General features: G+C 45.1%; 1 long non-coding RNA gene across 1 annotated transcript in view; it reads left to right on the top strand.

Moving 5' to 3' along the window:
* The window catches only part of LOC139373583 (uncharacterized), a 68622-nt gene extending 55271 nt beyond the window's left edge, over positions 1-13351 (top strand). The window contains exon 3 of the long non-coding RNA XR_011627588.1: positions 11928-13351. This is a non-coding gene — a long non-coding RNA (uncharacterized lncRNA). The remainder of the gene's footprint in view (positions 1-11927) is intronic.
* The last annotated feature ends 6139 nt before the right edge of the window (positions 13352-19490 follow it).

Here is a 19490-nt window from a genome sequence, read left to right as displayed (position 1 = left end):
CCAATGGAGTCCATTGTCGAGGGAAGAGAGAGAAACACAACAAAGAAAGACTGGGACAAAGAGAGGAGCGGAGAGGGCCACTGAGAAAGCAGAAGAAAAGAGAATGGAGAGAATTAGAAAGCGAGAGATGAGAAAGAGAACAGAGGGGGTGTTGTGATGGACAGGTGGAAGGATGCAGGGAGGGAGGGAGGGAGGGGTGAAGCAGTCTGTGTACTATGTGTACTGTGTACTGGTATATTGAATGAATGTCTGGCTATGTGTCTTTCTCTGCTTTATAAGTGCAGAGGGCTTTCATATGTTGTCATTTAGCATGTACGTAATGGACCATTGATCCTTACTAATGTGATGTATTTCTATAGTGATGTATTGACTGTCTATAGATTGATCACTTGCAGCTTGGGATCAGGGTTAAGAAACGGTTCTACACCTATATCCTCCCTCATGACACCCCCCAGAACAGTATTGCGGATGGCTAATACTTCCCCATGCACTCTCAGATACCTAGGCTGGCCTATGGGCGCTGGTCAAAGTAGCTGACTAATAGAATAGGGTGTTGTTTGGCACGCAGCCCTATTGTAGTCATAGGAAAGCAGCAGCTGGGGGTAGCACAGGATTAGAGCTATTTAAGGACCTGCACGTCTGGCTATCTGACTCCAGGCCCAGGCACTTTGTAAAGCACACGCACACGCATGAACGCACGCACGCACGCACTCATAAACACAAACGACAAACACACACACACACACACAAACACACGACACACACACACAACCATCCCCCCTCCTATAGCTGTAGTGTTCATAGAAGAAGAGGTCAGTGAGTGCAGTAGCCCAAGGCCCAGATGATTCTACTTCCCTCTACCATGGAGGATGATGTTATATAACCTAGCCCAGAAGACCAGGCCTGTCTGCCTTCCTGCCTAGCCTAGATAGAGAATAGAAAGTGAAGGACACACAGAGAGAGACAGAGAGAGAGAGAGAGAGAGAGAGAGAGAGAGAGAGAGAGAGAGAGAAAGAACAAGGCAGAGAGAGCTTTAATTCAATAAGTGTTTCAGTCTCACAAATCACCTGTAAGCGATGATGAGGTAGAATTGCTGGACATGTTCTCACGAAATATCCCAAATCCTGTTTAACTACAGGAATTCTCCTCGGCACATCTGGTTGGGTTGGGGAGAGGGGGAGAGGGAGAGAGGGGAAGAGGGAAAGAGGGGGAGAGGGAGAGAGGGGAAGAGGGAAAGAGGGGATGGGTACTATTGAGTAATGGAGGGATGACAGTCTGATGTGTGTCCTTGTATCGAGGTTAACACAATGTCTGTTGGACATAAGCTGTAGTTCTGACTGAAGCATGCAGAATGGAGATGTCTGTCTGTCTGGTCTGTCTGCTTCTCTCTGTTTAAAGGAAACACACTGCACAGCAGACACGTACACTGTGCTTGATTGAGCTTGTCTGGCCCAATGAGCCAATGGAATAGTACCAAAAGTGCAAACACAGCTCATCGAGCTCACCAGGGCAGGTTCAAGCAAACTCGCAGTATTTGACAAAGTTGGAATAGGGAACTCAGGTCTGCCACACAGCCTTCCTCCCATGGGACCCTGCGTCTTCCTTTCCCTGACACCCAAGTTAATTATGTAGCTTAGAGGGTTTCTCCCTTTGGGGATTCAAACCTCTTTCAACATGCTTTAAAAATACTTCACTTGCAGAACTTCACTTGCAGGATGAGAAGCAGACTGTGCGTGTGTCTCTCCATCTTTCAATTTATCTCTGCTACATCTGAGCTGGGGTTTGACAGTTTGACAGGTCTGATCTGTGAAAGGGGTCACGGCCTAGCCTTGCTGTGTTTTGATGCTGTCATCCTGCCTGCCGCCTCACGCTGCTACGGCTTCAGACCATCACCAGTGAGACTCCTGCTGTGTTTCTATAGCAGGCAGCTTTTCTGTTGGGGCCATTGAGCACCTAAAGCTGGAGAGCTGCTGGTAGGAAAATAGCCTTGTAGAAAGCAGTGTGAGTGCAAAGGACTCTTCATTTGTGCCTTCCAGTCCTGTCTCTCCCAGTAATAACCTCACCACAACGCCACAGAGACTGAGGCTGAGACTGTGCATTACGTAAAACGTTTTTCTACATTTTAATTTTTGCTACAATATTTGCTTGCCCTAATGAACACAACCATGCTCTGTTTGGTAGCAGGACTGAGGCAGAACACATTCAGCCTGGCCCAGGGCTGAGGCCCATCATTAATGACCTCCCTCCCTTCTTCAGCCTGGCCGAGGCCTGGCCCAGGGGAAGGGAGCTGGGAGCTGACTCTGAGGCAATCTGTCGCTTGTTTGTGCCTGTGACATCTGCTCCCATGGGGACCAGGATTAGTTCTCTCCCTGAGAGAGAGAGAGACAGCGAGAGAGAGAGCGCACAGGCACATAAACAGCGACAGTGTACACAAACAGGCATGTACACTCAGGCATGTACACACACATACTCACACCGACATATTGTATGTATTCGTTGGGGAGGTTCATATCCTTATGGCCTCTGTAAAGGTCTTGTGGAGACCTGATAATTCATAACAAGGCACAACACCACACAGGGACAGTGCAGTGTGCCATGTATAGCAGCTCTGAGAGAGAGGAGTAGAGGGAGAGAGAGAGAGAGAGCGAGAGAGAGAGAGAGAGCGAGAGAGAGAGAGAGAGAGAGAGAGAGAGAGAGAGAGAAAGAGAATGAGAGGAGGAGGAGAAGAGTGAGTTCTACAGGCAGGGGAGTATGTGTTTTTCCTGAGTGATAAAATATAGCGTGCATATTGTTTTTTCAGTATTCATCACACGTCGACACAGCAGTTCTATGTCCTTAATCACGACTTAAACACAGTCAGCTACCCATCCATAGAGAGACAGAGACCGAGAGAGACAGAGAGAGAGACCGAGTGAGAGAGACCGAGAGAGACCGAGAGAGACCGAGAGAGAGACCGAGAGAGAGAGACCTAGAAAGAGATAGAGGGGGGAGAGTTTGATAGAGAGAGAAAGAGGAGGGAGAGAGAGGGAGAGAGATGCTATGTCGTGATAGCATAGGAAGACCCTACTGCTGGTTATGAGGGGACCAAACCATTGCCTCAATTCCCATTCATGTGAAACACATCAGCTCTCCAAACAGACTGGTCAGTTCTGGAGCTGTCCAGTGTCCCGTGGCCTGCTTGCTGAGTCCCAGCCTGCTGGGTGCATGTTAAGCTGCTCAGAACAGCTCTGATGACACACAAGATACAGGACTGTGTCACGATGCTGAGAGGGAGTTGAGTAATGGGCATGTCTCACACACACGTAAAAGACGTCACGCTGCTTGCTTAGCAAGCACCACATCCTCCTGATTCGGCTCACACCAAGGCTTGAACAGAGGACCTCTGCTGTGCTAGCACACGTGACCACCCTCCTGAAGCACCTTACCAGTCACGCCACGTGAAAAGCTAGCCACTCACTGGCACAAGTGGTGCCACTTCAGGCTGAGGAGAACGTTTTACATCTCCCCATGTGCTACACACACACTTATCCCTCTCTCTCTCTGTCTTGTTTTTCCTAGCAAGCAGAATACATTTTGTTCCACGGTGTTGTGCTACGTTCGTAAGACTTGCCACTAGTTCTTAGAACTGAAACAAACAGACTTAGGACACAGATATTGTGTTCTCCCTTTTTCCTCTCTTTCTCCCCTCCTCTCGCTCTATTTTCTCTTGCTATTAGCTCTGAGAGAAACAAAACATTCTCAACATTCCAGACGTTCTGATTGGACAGTGTGGACGCAGCTGGCCTCATTCACAACTATCCCAATCTTCATCACAATCATCATCATTGTCATCATAATTTCTAAAACATAACACCCTGAACTGAAAAAACAACACAATACACCCTACTAACCGTAATGGTTCTGGAAGTATAAACAATATCAGGTGTGTTGCAAAGTCCTGAGTAACCTTCACTCCGACGAGCGTCGGAGCCGATGTAGTATGATTCAATCTTAGCGTCAATACAGGGCTAAGATTAAATCATACTACACCGGCTCCGACGCTCGTCGGATGTGGCAGGGCTTGCAAACTATTACAGACTACAAAGGGAAGCACAGCCACGAGCTGCCCAGTGACACGAGCCTACCAGACAAGCTAAATCCCTTCTATGCTCATTCGAGGCAAGCAACACTGAGGCATGCATGAGAGCATCAGCTGTTCCGGATGACTGTGTGCTCACGCTGTCCGTAGCCGACGTGAGTAAGACCTTTAAACAGACCAACATTCACAAAGCTGCGGGGCCAGACGGATTACCATGACGTGTGATCCAGGCATGTGCTGACCAACTGGCAGGTGTCTTCACTGACATTTTCAACATGTTCCTGATTGAGTCTGTAATACCAACATGCTTCAAGCAGATCACCATAGTCCCTGTGCCCAAGATCACAAAGGCAACCTGCCTAAATGACTACAGACCCGTAGCACTCACGTCTGTAGCCATGAAGTCCTTTAAAAGGCTGGTAATGGCTCACATCAACACCATTATCCCAGAAAGCCTAGACCCATTTAATTTGCATACCGCCCAAACAGATCCACAGATGATGCAATCTCTATTGCACTCCACACTGCCCTTTCCCACCTGGACAAAAGGAACACCTATGTGAGAATGCTATTCATTGACTACAGCTCAGCGTTCAACACCATAGTACCCTCAAAACCCATCACTAAGCTAAGGAACCTGGGACTAAACACCTCCATCTGCAACTGGATCCTGGACTTCCTGACGGGTCGCCCACAGATGGTGAGGGTAGGTAGCAACACATCTGCCACACTGATCCTCAACACTGGAGCTCCCCAGGGGTGCGTGCTCAGTCACCTCCTGTACTCCCTGTTCACCCATGACTGCATGGCCAGGCACGACTCCAACACCATCATAAAATTTGCTGACGACACAACAGTGGTAGGCCTGATCACCGACAACAATGAGACAGCCTATAGGGAGGAGGTCAGAGACCTGGCCGGGTGGTGCCAGAATAACAACCTATCCCTCAACGTAACCAAGACTAAGGAGATGATTGTGGACTACAGGAAAAGGAGCACCGAGCACGTCTCCATTCTCATCGACGGGGCTGTAGTGGAGCAGGTTGAGAGCTTCAAATTGCTTGGTGTCTACATCAATAACAAACTAGAATGGTCCAAACACACCAAGACAGTCGTGAAGAGGGCATGACGAAGCCTATTCCCCCTCAGGAAACTAAAAAGATTTGGCATGGGTCCTGAGATCCTCAAAAGGTTCTACAGCTGCAACATTAAGAGCATCCTGACCAGTTGCATCACTGCCTGGTACAGCAATTGTTCGGCCTCTGACCGCAAGGCACTTCAGATGGTAGTGCGTACGGCCCAATACATCACTGGGGCAAAGCTGCCTGCCACCCAGGACCTCTACACCAGGTGGTGTCAGAGGAAGGCCCTAAAAATTGTAAAAGACCCCAGCCACCCCAGTCATAGACTGTTCTCTCTACTACCGCATGGCAAGCGATACCGGAGTGCCAAGTCTAGGACAAAAAGGCTTCTCAACACTTCTCAAAAGACTTCTGAACACGGACTATCTGCATTGTGTCCCACCTCCCGCCAACCCGTCCTTTTACGCTACTGCTACTCTCTGTTCATCATATATGCATAGTCACTTTAACCATACCTACATGTACAGTGGGAAAAAAAAGTATTTTCTGTAAGTGAAGACTTACAGAAAACGTTTGACCTCTGTCATTGCCAACAAAGGGTATATAACAAAGTATTGAGATAAACTTTTGTTATTGACCAAATACTTATTTTCCACCATAATTTGCAAATAAATTCATTAAAAATCCTACAATGTGATTTTCTGGATTATTTTCTCATTTTGTCTGTCATAATTGAAGTGTACCTATGATGAAAATTACAGGCCTCTCTCATCGTTTTAAGTGGGAGAACTTGCACAATTGGTGGCTGACTAAATACTTTTTTGCCCCACTGTACATACTACCTCAATAAGCCTGACTAACCGGTGTTTGTATATAGCCTTGCTACTCTTATTTTCAAATGTATTTTTACTGTTGTTTTATTTCTTTACTTACCTACACACACACACACACACAGACACACACACACATACATACCTTATTTTCCGCACCAGGTTAGAGCCTGTAAGTAAGCATTTCACATTCCAGCTATTTGACTTGGCATATTGCGTTCTCGACTGCCGGGTGACCTGTTGTATTCGGCGCACGTGACAAATAAACTTGGATTTTATTTGATTTGAACTCCAGTTATATTCCAGCTATATGACTTGGCATATTGCGTTCTCGACTGCCGGGCGACAAAAAAGTGAGTTACTGCATCTTTATTCGATGTACACAAAGGTCCATAGAAGGTTGGCTTTTTTTTGTCACAAACAAGATTGAAGTCCGGCAACATGGCAGTACCCGTGAAGTGTTGAGTCTACATGGTTACTACATACTACACGCCTGTCCCACACAGCCAACCGATTACTGTAGAAAGGCACAGATCATATGGGTTGTGAACTGTAGATGTAGCTTAGACCTTACACAAGAGTACAATTTTACCTCATTCAATGAAACGTTTTGTATTGTTAAGCATGTACTATGGCGCAAAGTGTTCATGAATCTGTCAGATAGCTTATGTTTCACGAGGCTTCTAAGGATTCATGTCACTTGTTCTTCAGTACAGCTGTGACTCATTGTTACCATTGTGCCTATGCAAACATCCTTCTCCGTCTCTCTTGCCCACTCTCTTTAACACACACACACACACACACACACACACACACACACACACACACACACACACACACACACACACACACACACACACACACACACACACACACACACACACACACACACACACACACACACACACACACACACACACACACACACACACACACAGAAGCTAGAACACTCCCCCCACTGCTGCCCTTGTTTGAAACATATATCCTGCCTAATTCACTGTTATATAAGACACAATTATACAAGCAATTCACGGGGCTCCTCAAAGACCCCGCCCGCCTAGCGTCACAAGGGCACTTCAAACACATAGCAGGGAAAGGAAGGGGCCAGGGGAGAGAGAGAGATATAGGAGATAGAGTGTGGGGGGAGAGCGAGAGAGAGAGAGAGAGGGGATAAACGTTATTGAGGAAAAAAAACATTATAGAAATGGAATAGAGCTGGAGATCCCTCACAGAGAAAAGGGGAACAAGGGAGGAGAGGGGGGGATATAGGGTGCTAGACTAGTAACCATTAATCATTACAGTTTATGGAATATTTTTCTTCTCTATATAACTGCACTCTTCCATTCCTCTCCTGCTCCTCCAGATATGAGTGTCTACATAGTGGCAAGGCAGCAATGCTGTGTCCAAAAGGCTTTTGCTTCCTCTTTGCAATTCTGTACACTGATGACTGTGTGTCCGGCCTTCTCACACCAGCCTAACATTCCAGTAAACATGTGACTGATCCTCCTCTCCCTAGTACCTTCCCTACCCCCGACCGACCATGTGACCGCAAGCCTCAGCTAGCCATCGACAAAGTTGATAAGGAATCGGATATAAGCAAATGAGTTAGGGCAGTGCCAAAACTATTATTATGAATCATAGCTACCACCGCCTGCCTGCCCACACACACACACACACACACACACACACACACACACACACACACACACACACACACACACACACACACACACACACACACACACACACACACACACACACACACACACACACACACACACACACACACACACACACACACACACACACACATCCCCAAATGGACAGACATATTGGTTTGCATGTCTGTCACCACTAAAGACAGCAAATCAAACATCTGTTGAAGACTGTCCAATCATCTGGCCTGGCCATCATGTCTAGGAAGGTCACTAATACAGCCAGCGGTTGGAATGTACCCACACACACATCTGCCTCTCACAGAGAAATAGTAGTCCTGTGTGGGTCAATTGGTAAAAGTGTGATGCTATCAATGCCAAGGTTGTGGGTTTGATTCCTGCAAGAGTCATATACAAAATGGATGCACATACTGTAGCCTACTATAAGACCTCTATACCAGGTGGTGTTAGAGGAAGGCCATAAATTGTCAAAGACTCCAGCCACCCAAGTCATAGACTGTTCTCTCTAGTACTGAGGCGCCAAGTCTTGGAGAAAAAGGCTTCTAGACATAAGACTGCTGAACAGTTCATCAAATGGCCACCTACTTGCATTGACCCCCTTATTTATTACTATTTTTTGCACTGACTCTCTTGCACAGGCTGAATGTACACTCACTGGACTCTACCCACACACTCATAAATACTACACTGACACTCCAACACACACACACACACTCACATTCCTTCACATACACTGCTGCTACTCTCTGTTTATTATCTATGCATAGTCACTACCACTACCTACATGTACATATTACCTCAATTACCTGGACTAACCCATACCCTGCACACTGACTCAGTACCGGTAGCCCTTGTATATCGCCTCGTTATTGTTCTTTAATGTGTTACTATTTTTCCTTTAGTTTAGCAACATTTTCTTACTTTTTTAAAACTCTGCATTGTTGGTTAGGGGCTCGTACAAGTACAATTTGATTTGTACGTTGCTTTGTATAAATGTCTCTGTTAAATGGCATATATCAGGAAGATACATCAACCGACCAGTAGATATAGAGTAGAACCAACTGGATTTACACTATGTAAGTTCAACAGGGAATGGCATAAAGGATACATTGGGATAGTATAAAACAATATGTGAAACCTGCAGCTTGTGTATGCACCATTATACTGTACTGCCAAGGTCATAGAGGAATATATAGGTTAGGAAGACATCACACAAAGTAACATCCTAGAAGATTTTATGGGATTTGTTTTTCAGCATGAAAATGTTTTTGTCCCTCTCATCTCCTTTCCCCTCACCAGCTGTATCATGTTGTTCTGTTGGGCCAGGAAGACACCCAACCAGCTGCATCATGTTGTTCTGTTGGGCCAGGAAGACACCCAACCAGCTGCATCACGTTGTTCTGTTGGGCCAGGAAGACACCCAACCAGCTGCATCATGTTGTTCTGTTGGGCCAGGAAGACACCCAACAAGCTGCATCACGTTGTTCTGTTGGGCCAGGAAGACACCCAACCAGCTGCATCACGTTGTTCTGTTGGGCCAGGAAGACACCCAACCAGCTGCATCACGTTGTTCTGTTGGGCCAGGAAGACACCCAACCAGCTGCATCATGTTGTTCTGTTGGGCCAGGAAGACACCCAACCAGCTGCATCACGTTGTTCTGTTGGGCCAGGAAGACACCCAACCAGCTGCATCACGTTGTTCTGTTGGGCCAGGAAGACACCCAACCAGCTACATCACGTTGTTCTGTTGGGCCAGGAAGACACCCAACCAGCTGCATCATGTTGTTCTGTTGGGCCAGGAAGACACCCAACCAGCTGCATCATGTTGTTCTGTTGGGCCAGGAAGACACCCAACCAGCTGCATCACGTTGTTCTGTTGGGCCAGGAAGACACCCAACCAGCTGCATCACGTTGTTCTGTTGGGCCAGGAAGACACCCAACCAGCTGCATCACGTTGTTCTGTTGGGCCAGGAAGACACCCAACCTGCTGCATCACGTTGTTCTGTTGGGCCAGGAAGACACCCAACCAGCTGCATCACGTTGTTCTGTTGGGCCAGGAAGACACCCAACCTGCTGCATCACGTTGTTCTGTTGGGCCAGGAAGACACCCAACCAGCTGCATCACGTTGTTCTGTTGGGCCAGGAAGACACCCAACAAGCTGCATCACGTTGTTCTGTTGGGCCAGGAAGACACCCAACCAGCTGCATCACGTTGTTCTGTTGGGCCAGGAAGACACCCAACCAGCTGCATCACGTTGTTCTGTTGGGCCAGGAAGACACCCAACCAGCTGCATCTCGTTGTTCTGTTGGGCCAGGAAGACACCCAACCAGCTGCATCACGTTGTTCTGTTGGGCCAGGAAGACACCCAACCAGCTGCATCACGTTGTTCTGTTGGGCCAGGAAGACACCCAACCAGCTGCATCACGTTGTTCTGTTGGGCCAGGAAGACACCCAACCAGCTGCATCACGTTGTTCTGTTGGGCCAGGAAGACACCCAACCAGCTGCATCACCTTGTTCTGTTGGGCCAGGAAGACACCCAACAAGCTGCATCACGTTGTTCTGTTGGGCCAGGAAGACACCCAACCAGCTGCATCACGTTGTTCTGTTGGGCCAGGAAGACACCCAACCAGCTGCATCACGTTGTTCTGTTGGGCCAGGAAGACACCCAACCAGCTGCATCACGTTGTTCTGTTGGGCCAGGAAGACACCCAACCAGCTGCATCACGTTGTTCTGTTGGGCCAGGAAGACACCCAACCAGCTGCATCACGTTGTTCTGTTGGGCCAGGAAGACACCCAACCAGCTACATCACGTTGTTCTGTTGGGCCAGGAAGACACCCAACCAGCTGCATCACGTTGTTCTGTTGGGCCAGGAAGACACCCAACCAGCTGCATCACGTTGTTCTGTTGGGCCATGAAGACACCCAACCAGCTGCATCACGTTGTTCTGTTGGGCCAGGAAGACACCCAACCAGCTGCATCACGTTGTTATGTTGGGCCAGGAAGACACCCAACCAGCTGCATCACGTTGTTCTGTTGGGCCAGGAAGACACCCAACCAGCTGCATCATTTTGTTATATTGGGCCAGGAAGACACCCAACCAGCTGCATCACATTGTTCTGTTGGGCCAGGAAGACACCCAACCAGTTGCATCATGTTGTTCTGTTGGGCCAGGAAGACACCCAACCAGCTGCATCACGTTGTTCTGTTGGGCCAGGAAGACACCCAACCAGCTGCATCACGTTGTTCTGTTGGGCCAGGAAGACACCCAACCAGCTGCATCATGTTGTTCTGTTGGGCCAGGAAGACACCCAACCAGCTGCATCATGTTGTTCTGTTGGACCAGGAAGACACCCAACCAGCTGCATCACGTTGTTCTGTTGGGCCATGAAGACACCCAACCAGCTGCATCACGTTGTTCTGTTGGACCAGGAAGACACCCAACCAGCTGCATCACGTTGTTCTGTTGGGCCAGGAAGACACCCAACCAGCTGCATCACGTTGTTCTGTTGGGCCAGGAAGACACCCAACCAGCTGCATCATGTTGTTCTGTTGGGCCAGGAAGACACCCAACAAGCTGCATCACGTTGTTCTGTTGGGCCAGGAAGACACCCAACCTGCTGCATCACGTTGTTCTGTTGGGCCAGGAAGACACCCAACCAGCTGCATCACGTTGTTCTGTTGGGCCAGGAAGACACCCAACAAGCTGCATCACGTTGTTCTGTTGGGCCAGGAAGACACCCAACCAGCTGCATCACGTTGTTCTGTTGGGCCATGAAGACACCCAACCAGCTGCATCACGTTGTTCTGTTGGGCCAGGAAGACACCCAACCAGCTGCATCACGTTGTTCTGTTGGGCCAGGAAGACACCCAACCAGCTGCATCATGTTGTTCTGTTGGGCCAGGAAGACACCCAACCAGCTGCATCACGTTGTTCTGTTGGACCAGGAAGACACCCAACCAGCTGCATCATGTTGTTCTGTTGGGCCATGAAGACACCCAACCAGCTGCATCACGTTGTTCTGTTGGGCCAGGGAAATGAAACAGTCATATGCTGGCCTTTCCATCCCCCTCTTTTCAGCCTGTGATATAGATATGAATGAGATGTGTGGGGGATGAGGCTTTAAATATTATCACTGTGTCCTTGTCCTCTCTCTCTCTCCCCACTCTTCTCCCTCTCATCGCTCCCCACCCTCACTGCTTCTCTCTCCATGGCAGCAACAGTAGTTTGATTCATGATTTGTGTTATCTGTTCTCCAGGAACCACCAAGCCCAGCTGTTCCAACAGTCACCGTGGAGCAGAAGGCTAAATGTAATTAGCCAATGGATGGGAGAGTGGGAGACGGGGCCTGGGTTTGGCTGTGTGTGTGTGTGTGTGTGTGTGTGTGTGTGTGTGTATGTGTGTGTGTGTGACTCTCCAACATGAGTGTCACACACTGTATAAACACACTGCACCATGTATAAACCCCCTGGTCGAATGTCATCCTCTCAGAATAATCAAATGAGATAAAAGTCACAGTGGGTGGAGGAGAACAGCCCCAAACACCCACACACACACCCTTCACACACACGCACACACTGCCATGACTATTAGCTGGGTTTTGGTTGTTCTGATGTTGATGAGATAACATGTGTGGATACATGTGGCTGTCCTCCTGACTTGGGACCCTAGGGAGATAGCTGTAGATTAGAAAGTGAGAGAAAGATTGAAAGAGAGAGAGAAAGACAGTGAGAGAGAGCAAGAACACACAGTCCTCACTACCCTTCCCCCCTCACACACATACTCACTCTATCAGCCTGGTCAGTGGTATGCTCTGAGCATGTCAAGGTAATCCACACCAGCATTAAGGAGCCTCCACTAGGTCTGACCCCTACCTTTATCACAACCCAGTCTGACCCGAAGATATTACTCTCTTTTCCCACCCCCTATGTTGTTACCTGCACTTCCCAGTCTCTAGCCTCACAGATCAGGCAGGGAAGTTTTCATGAAAGATTGAGAAAGGGATGAAACCCTGTTATTTTCTTTTATCACACAAGGCATATGGGACTTAGGCCTAGTACACCATGTGGTTAATCAGCTGCCATGCTGCTTTTCCATTTCTAACCAGAGGAAATGGCTTGTGGAGGAGGCAGGCAGCCAATCAGCCAGTCACACTGTGGGAGTTTAATGATATCATTGCCATGGTCAGATTCCATATTAAAATGGACTCATTAGGCGTTACTTCCCAGAGACAGGGGCCTGATGATAATATTCACTAGGGTGGGATGACTGTTTCTGGACTAAAGGAATCATTTAGCCCTAGGAAGTGCTGTGGTCGTCACCCCTCTGGTCCAGTCGTCAGTCAGACACTCCAATACTCAATGCCCAGGGTTGTGTTCAATATAGATTAACGTTCTAAAACGGGGAGGTATTACCTGAACACATATTTTCATTGTCTGTTGCTAAATGTTTTCCTACTGTGTGCCATATTGGAATATTGAAGATAACTGCTCTCCTGTATATTGGCCAGTGGCGACCCGTCATTCAGGGCAGGTGGGACAGAGCCCCAATTATTTTGAGCTCCACCTGTTTAGCAAAAAATAAATGGAAATGTCATGTAATTCTGGCATTATTACGTGTCACATATCAGTTTGCAAACAACGTAAAAAATGTTAATAATTGAGTTAATAAAGCTGCATACCAACATGGTCTCTTTTTTGCTTTCTTCAATAAGGCAGCTCCAAAATGCAGGTGTTTGAGCCTAGCTCAGTGTTTTCTGTGGTAGTGGGGCAGCCAGCGGAAAATACAGCGCGTAGGGGTTGGTAATGTTCTCTAGTTGTGCCATGATTGGCTCAGTGTTCTGTCACTCATGGGGACGCTACGTCACCGCAAATTCTACGGGGAGAGCTAAAAAATTCAAGCACCTAGGTTGCTGCCATAGAAGTGCCCATCCAAGAAGGCTCAAGGTCATTGGCCAGATAAAATGATGTCAAATCACGTTATATCTACCATAGCTTTGATTGGTCTGATCATATCAACATCATACTTTCAAAATCTTAGCTAGCAAGCATGCAATCATCATCATGAATCAACTGGCAAATTATTTTCAATCCTTTGTCATTTGAAGAGAAATTATAGATCAAACATATCGGTGCTCATCGACCATAAACATCACACAATAAGTTAGAAATCACAAATTCAACAATGAGTGGTTTGGAAGGAATCAGTGACTAACTGCAAGTATGGCAAAACAATCACTAGCCTGCTATTCAGTGGAGTGGCTGTGTGGTCCAAATTTGGGTTTAAAGGTTTATTTTCAATCCAACATGACTTCTGCCACGTTAAATACAACTGGAAACTTCAAACCGGGAAACCTCAGACTTCAGTGAGTTCAAGACAACTGGGAACTCTGAAAAAACTAGCTCTGACTGGGAAAATACGTTTTCAAAAGTCATCCAACTTGGAATTGCAAGTTGGGAACTCGGGCCTCTTTCTAGAGCTCTTGAATCATATCATGATTCCACCTTGTTTTTTTCAGAGTTCCCAGTTGTTTTGAAAGCACCATAATTCCAGAGAATGCCAGACTTTGATGACAAAGTCTGATGACAGAATTTGTCCATGAAGGACCGCCATACCCCCTTCCTGTTCAAGTGAGCACAGCACAACAAGGTGAGTCCAAAAATGTATTGTATGTTGCTGCATAAATGATATGCTGTACCTAAGAAAGTAATACTAAGTGTATGTTGTGTAAGCTGTTGGTAGCCCATGTGCCTCGCCCTAATCATTTGGTCCTAACAGTCCATGTGCCTCACCCTTATAATTTAGTCCCTTTTCCTTTCATAATTTAGCCTACTGTTCTGACTTGGTGGTGGACATGTAGCCTTTAGCCTGTTTTAGAGAAATGTCATCAAATATTGAAAAATATTGTCAGCTTATATGCCCCCTTTATTTATCCTAACGTTCTGACTTGGTGTACAGGGAAAATACTGTAAGAATGGCTCATGTTCTGAATTCTGTAGCTGTACATTTCAAAAGAGCTGAACAAATAGTTACAATGCATTCGGAAAGTATTCAGACCCCTTGACTTTTTCCACACTTTGTTAAGTTACAGACATATTTTTTAATTGATTTAACAAATGTTTTCCTCATCGATCTACACACAATACCCCATAATGACAAAGCGAAAACAGGTTTTTAGAAATGTTTGCAAATAAAGCCCTAAGCCTAATTTATTTACTTCAAGTGACTGATTTCGTTGTATGAACTGTAACTCAGTTAAATCTTTGAAATTGTTAGATGTTAGATTATATTTTTGTTCAGTAACATTCCCCCATAGTAGAAAGGTGTACGTATTATATTGGTCAGTATGTCGAAAAATAAATAACTCAAACAGACTATGGGACAGTAGTGGGAAGATAGATCCCAAATTCATATAACCAGTAGGCCTAGGCTACATAAAAATATGTTTAAAATGATTGAATCTGATGCAACAGATCAGAACGTTTAGCTTAACATTTTGAGAAACTATTATTTCTTAACATTGTTAGCACATCAATGCGCACACGGCAGTAGGCTACGCGCAAATCTGCATTTGGCTACCTGACAATGAAAGAAAGTTGAAAACCAAAGAACATGAGAGAAATAGGCTACTGGTTCCAATGCATGTGGAAGTCTTATAAAATAAGACTCTTCTGATATGGACGGATTTTGCCTAGGCTACTTTGAGGCAAGGTAAAACATGCCTAATAATTTGTAGTAAAACATTCAGGTTTCAAACAATTAAGTAGCTATATGTTTTCAAAATGCGAACTGCCTCCAGATCATTGCAAAGCGGTGTGTGAAGCGCCGATTAAGTCTGCCTTCCGTTGTCTATTCATTTGAACGGCGAATGGGAAGCTTGCTTCAATTAATTACCAGTTGTGAAATAAAAAGAGTAGCTTTTTTAGAATCTTGCATTTAGAACTGTTGCGCAATGATTGGGCTTATAAAAGCGCTGTCTGACAGGCCCTGTATCTGTATGCTGTGCAAGTGTGATAAATAAGATACATAACGAATATACACATGCACCAATTGAATTCCACTGAATTATGCAAATTAACTCATAGACCAACTTCCACTTCTATTTCCATCAATGAATAGGCTGAAAAGCATTATTTCTAAATAGTATTTTTTTCCTTCTCCCAGTGTGAATTTTATTTATCTGCATTTCAACAACATAAAATTTACCTGCTAAGGGAAATGCACACGCACGCACACACACACGGAGCCAGTGCGTTGGAGGACAGCATGTAAGTGTAGTGCTCCTATGAATTACTATGAGTCAGAAGGAGATCGTGTAAGATGCACCACTCTGTCCTGCCCAGGAAGCTCTATAAGGGGACGGTTTGTTTTGGAGTTTGCTACATAAGAGAGGGTGACATTTGTCTGTTCAACTACACTGAACTGAAACTCACCCTAAAACATGCGCTTTTACTCCCCCCACAAATTATTTTAGCCGACTCCTGCTGTACCCTGATAAACTGCCTGCATGCTTGGAAGCACATCAACATGTCACTGGCAAGAAACCATATTGATATACTGTAGCAATGCTCCAAGAAACACACAAACTCCAAAAGGACTCACATAGAATAGAGAACCATTTGTTCAAACTGGCTGCTTGTTCATCAGCCCCATACAAAACTAAGGGTGTAATCATACTGATACATAAGAAACTCAAAATCACCATCCTTGGCAAAGGTAGAATCACTTTCCTTAAATATATCCAAAATTGAACAAAAATGGCCTTTATTAATGTGTATGTTCCAAGATTTTTGAGTCTCTGAAGAGCATATTGTTAGAATTAATTGAATTCCAACTAGATATTGGGACAGACATGAATGCCATTTTGGACATGTGGGACAAATCTAATAAGACCAACTACAATCCACAGGCAACTAAGGCTCTCCAACATATACTCTGATTACAACCTCATTGATGCCAGGCGAACTCATAACCCTAAAGCCAAAGAGTACACTTTCCATTCAAAAAGGCACAAAACATTCTCCCGAACCTATTTCAAAACGATTATCTACTACTCTATTTTCTTCAATCACGAAAATAGAAATTTGGCATATGAGCCTATCTGATCATCATGCTTACTACTGCCTGTTACACATTTCAGAATTTCCTAAAAGTGCCACAAGATGGTGCTTTAATGTTTCCTTACTACAAAATCATTACTTTTTGTGAAGAATTTGAAACTGAATTGAATGAATTCATATTAACTAACAAAAATTCAGTCGATGACCCCTGGATTCTATGGGATGCCACCAAAGGCTTTATTAAAAAAATTATGCAACTGCATTTGCATCTAGGTTGAATAAATCACAATTAAAGAAGATATCAGAATTTTTAAGGTTGTTAACTGTGATAGAGCGTACTCAACAAACACACATTTCAGACCTTGGTAGCTGTTACTCTTTCCAAAGTCAGGACAGAAGAATTAAGAACTCCTCTTTCAACAGAGGTAGCCACCTCGCTGGGAGACCAAATCACTCTCAATGAACTCAAAAGGACATTGGATAGCATGAATAAAGGCAAATCCCCTGGATGGGACAGTATTCCTCCTGAAGTCTATTTAAAATGTTTGAAGTTAAATAAAGGTTAAATAAAAAATAAATAACATTTTTAAATCAATTAGGTCCACTATTGCACAAAATGATTAACAAAGCCGTTCAGTATCTTCCACTATCTTTGATGAACACAGATATTAAACTGTTTTACAAAATGTTGTGGTTCTGTCTAGACATTTACTTACCCAAATTGTTCCATACGGACCAGAGCTGGTTTGTTTAAAAAAAGACCTTTATCCCTGGATTACCTCAATTGACTATTACATATCTTAAATGCTTCATCAGAAACAACTGCTTATTTCTCGATACAGAAAAAGGTTTTGACAGACAAGAATGGCCATATCTCTGGTCTGTCTTGGAACATATGGGAATTGGCTCCAATTTCATGAATATGATTAAAATGCTTTAATCCCTCAGCCAAAGTTATAAGAGACAATATATTCTCTACTCCGTTCAGAATCACTAGAAGCAGCATACAAGGCGATTCAAAATTCATAATGCCGTTTTCTAAATTTATATGGCAAGGTAGGCTAAATGATCCCCAGAAAAAAATTAACAAACCTACAAAAAGGGGAAGACGTAGGAGGAATATCCGTACCAAACATAAATAGTATTTCCAAGCATTAGCATTTCACCCAATCCTAAATTGGTTTAGACATGGTTTACCCCGACTGAGTATAGAGAGAAATATGGTGTCTCCTATTGCCCTGGAAGAGGTGGTCTTCACTGATATACAGTGGGGCAAAAAAGTATTTAGTCAGCCACCAATTGTGCAAGTTCTCCCACTTAAAAAGATGAGAGAGGCCTGTAATTTTCATCATAGGTACACTTCAACTATGACAGATATAATGAGAAAATAAATCCAGAAAATCACATTGTAGGATTTTTTATGAATTTATTTGCAAATTATGGTGGAAAATAAGTATTTGGTCAATAACAAAAGTTTATCTCAATACTTTGTTATATACGCTTTGTTGGCAATGACAGAGGTCAAACGTTTTCTGTAAGTCTTCACAAGGTTTTCACACACTGTTGCTGGTATTTTGGCCCATTCCTCCATGCAGATCTCCTCTAGAGCAGTGATGTTTTGGGGCTGTTGCTGGGCAACACGGACTTTCAACTCCCTCCAAAGATTTTCTATGGGGTTGAGATCTGGAGACTGGCTAGGCCACTCCAGGACCTTGAAATGCTTCTTACGAAGCCACTCCTTCGGTGCCCGGGCGGTGTGTTTGGGATCATTGTCATGCTGAAAGACCCAGCCACGTTTCATATTCAATGCCCTTGCTGATGGAAGGAGGTTTTCACTCAAAATCTCACGATACATGGCCCCATTCATTCTTTCCTTTACACGGATCAGTCGTCCTGGTCCCTTTGTAGAAAAACAGCCCCAAAGCATGATGTTTCCACCCCCATGCTTCACAGTAGGTATGGTGTTCTTTGGATGCAACTCAGCATTCTTTGTCCTCCAAACACGACGAGTTGAGTTTTTACCAAAAAGTTATATTTTGGTTTCATCTGACCATATGACATTCTCCCAATCTTCTTCTGGATCATCCAAATGCTCTCTAGCAAACTTCAGACGGGCCTGGACATGTACTGGCTTAAGCAGGGGGACACGTCTGGCACTGCAGGATTTGAGTCCCTGGCGGCGTAATGTGTTACTGATGGTAGGCTTTGTTACTTTGGTCCCAGCTCTCTGCAGGTCATTCACTAGGTCTCCCTGTGTGGTTCTGGGATTTTTGCTCACCATTCTTGTGATCATTTTGACCCCACGGGGTGAGATCTTGCGTGGAGCCCCAGATTGAGGGAGATTATCAGTGGTCTTGTATGTCTTCCATTTCCTAATAATTGCTCCCTCAGTTGATTTCTTCAAACCAAGCTGCTTACCTATCGCAGATTCAGTCTTCCCAGCCTGGTGCAGGTCTACAATTTTGTTTCTGGTGTCCTTTGACAGCTCTTTGGTCTTGGCCATAGTGGAGTTTGGAGTGTGACTGTTTGAAGTTGTGGACAGGTGTCTTTTATACTGATAACAAGTTCAAACAGGTTCCATTAATACAGGTAACGAGTGGAGGACAGAGGAGCCTCTTAAAGAAGGTCTGTGAGAGCCAGAAATCTAGCTTGTTTGTAGGTGACCAAATACTTATTTTCCACCATAATTTGCAAATAAATTCATTAAAAATCCTACAATGTGATTTTCTGGATTTTTTTTCTCATTTTGTCTGTCATAGTTGA

This window comes from Oncorhynchus clarkii, chromosome 18 (genome assembly GCF_045791955.1).
Source record: "Oncorhynchus clarkii lewisi isolate Uvic-CL-2024 chromosome 18, UVic_Ocla_1.0, whole genome shotgun sequence".
Classification (NCBI taxonomy): Eukaryota; Metazoa; Chordata; class Actinopteri; order Salmoniformes; family Salmonidae; genus Oncorhynchus; species Oncorhynchus clarkii.
Note: the sequence above shows the minus strand (reverse complement) of the source record. Positions and strands in the feature narration are given on the sequence as shown.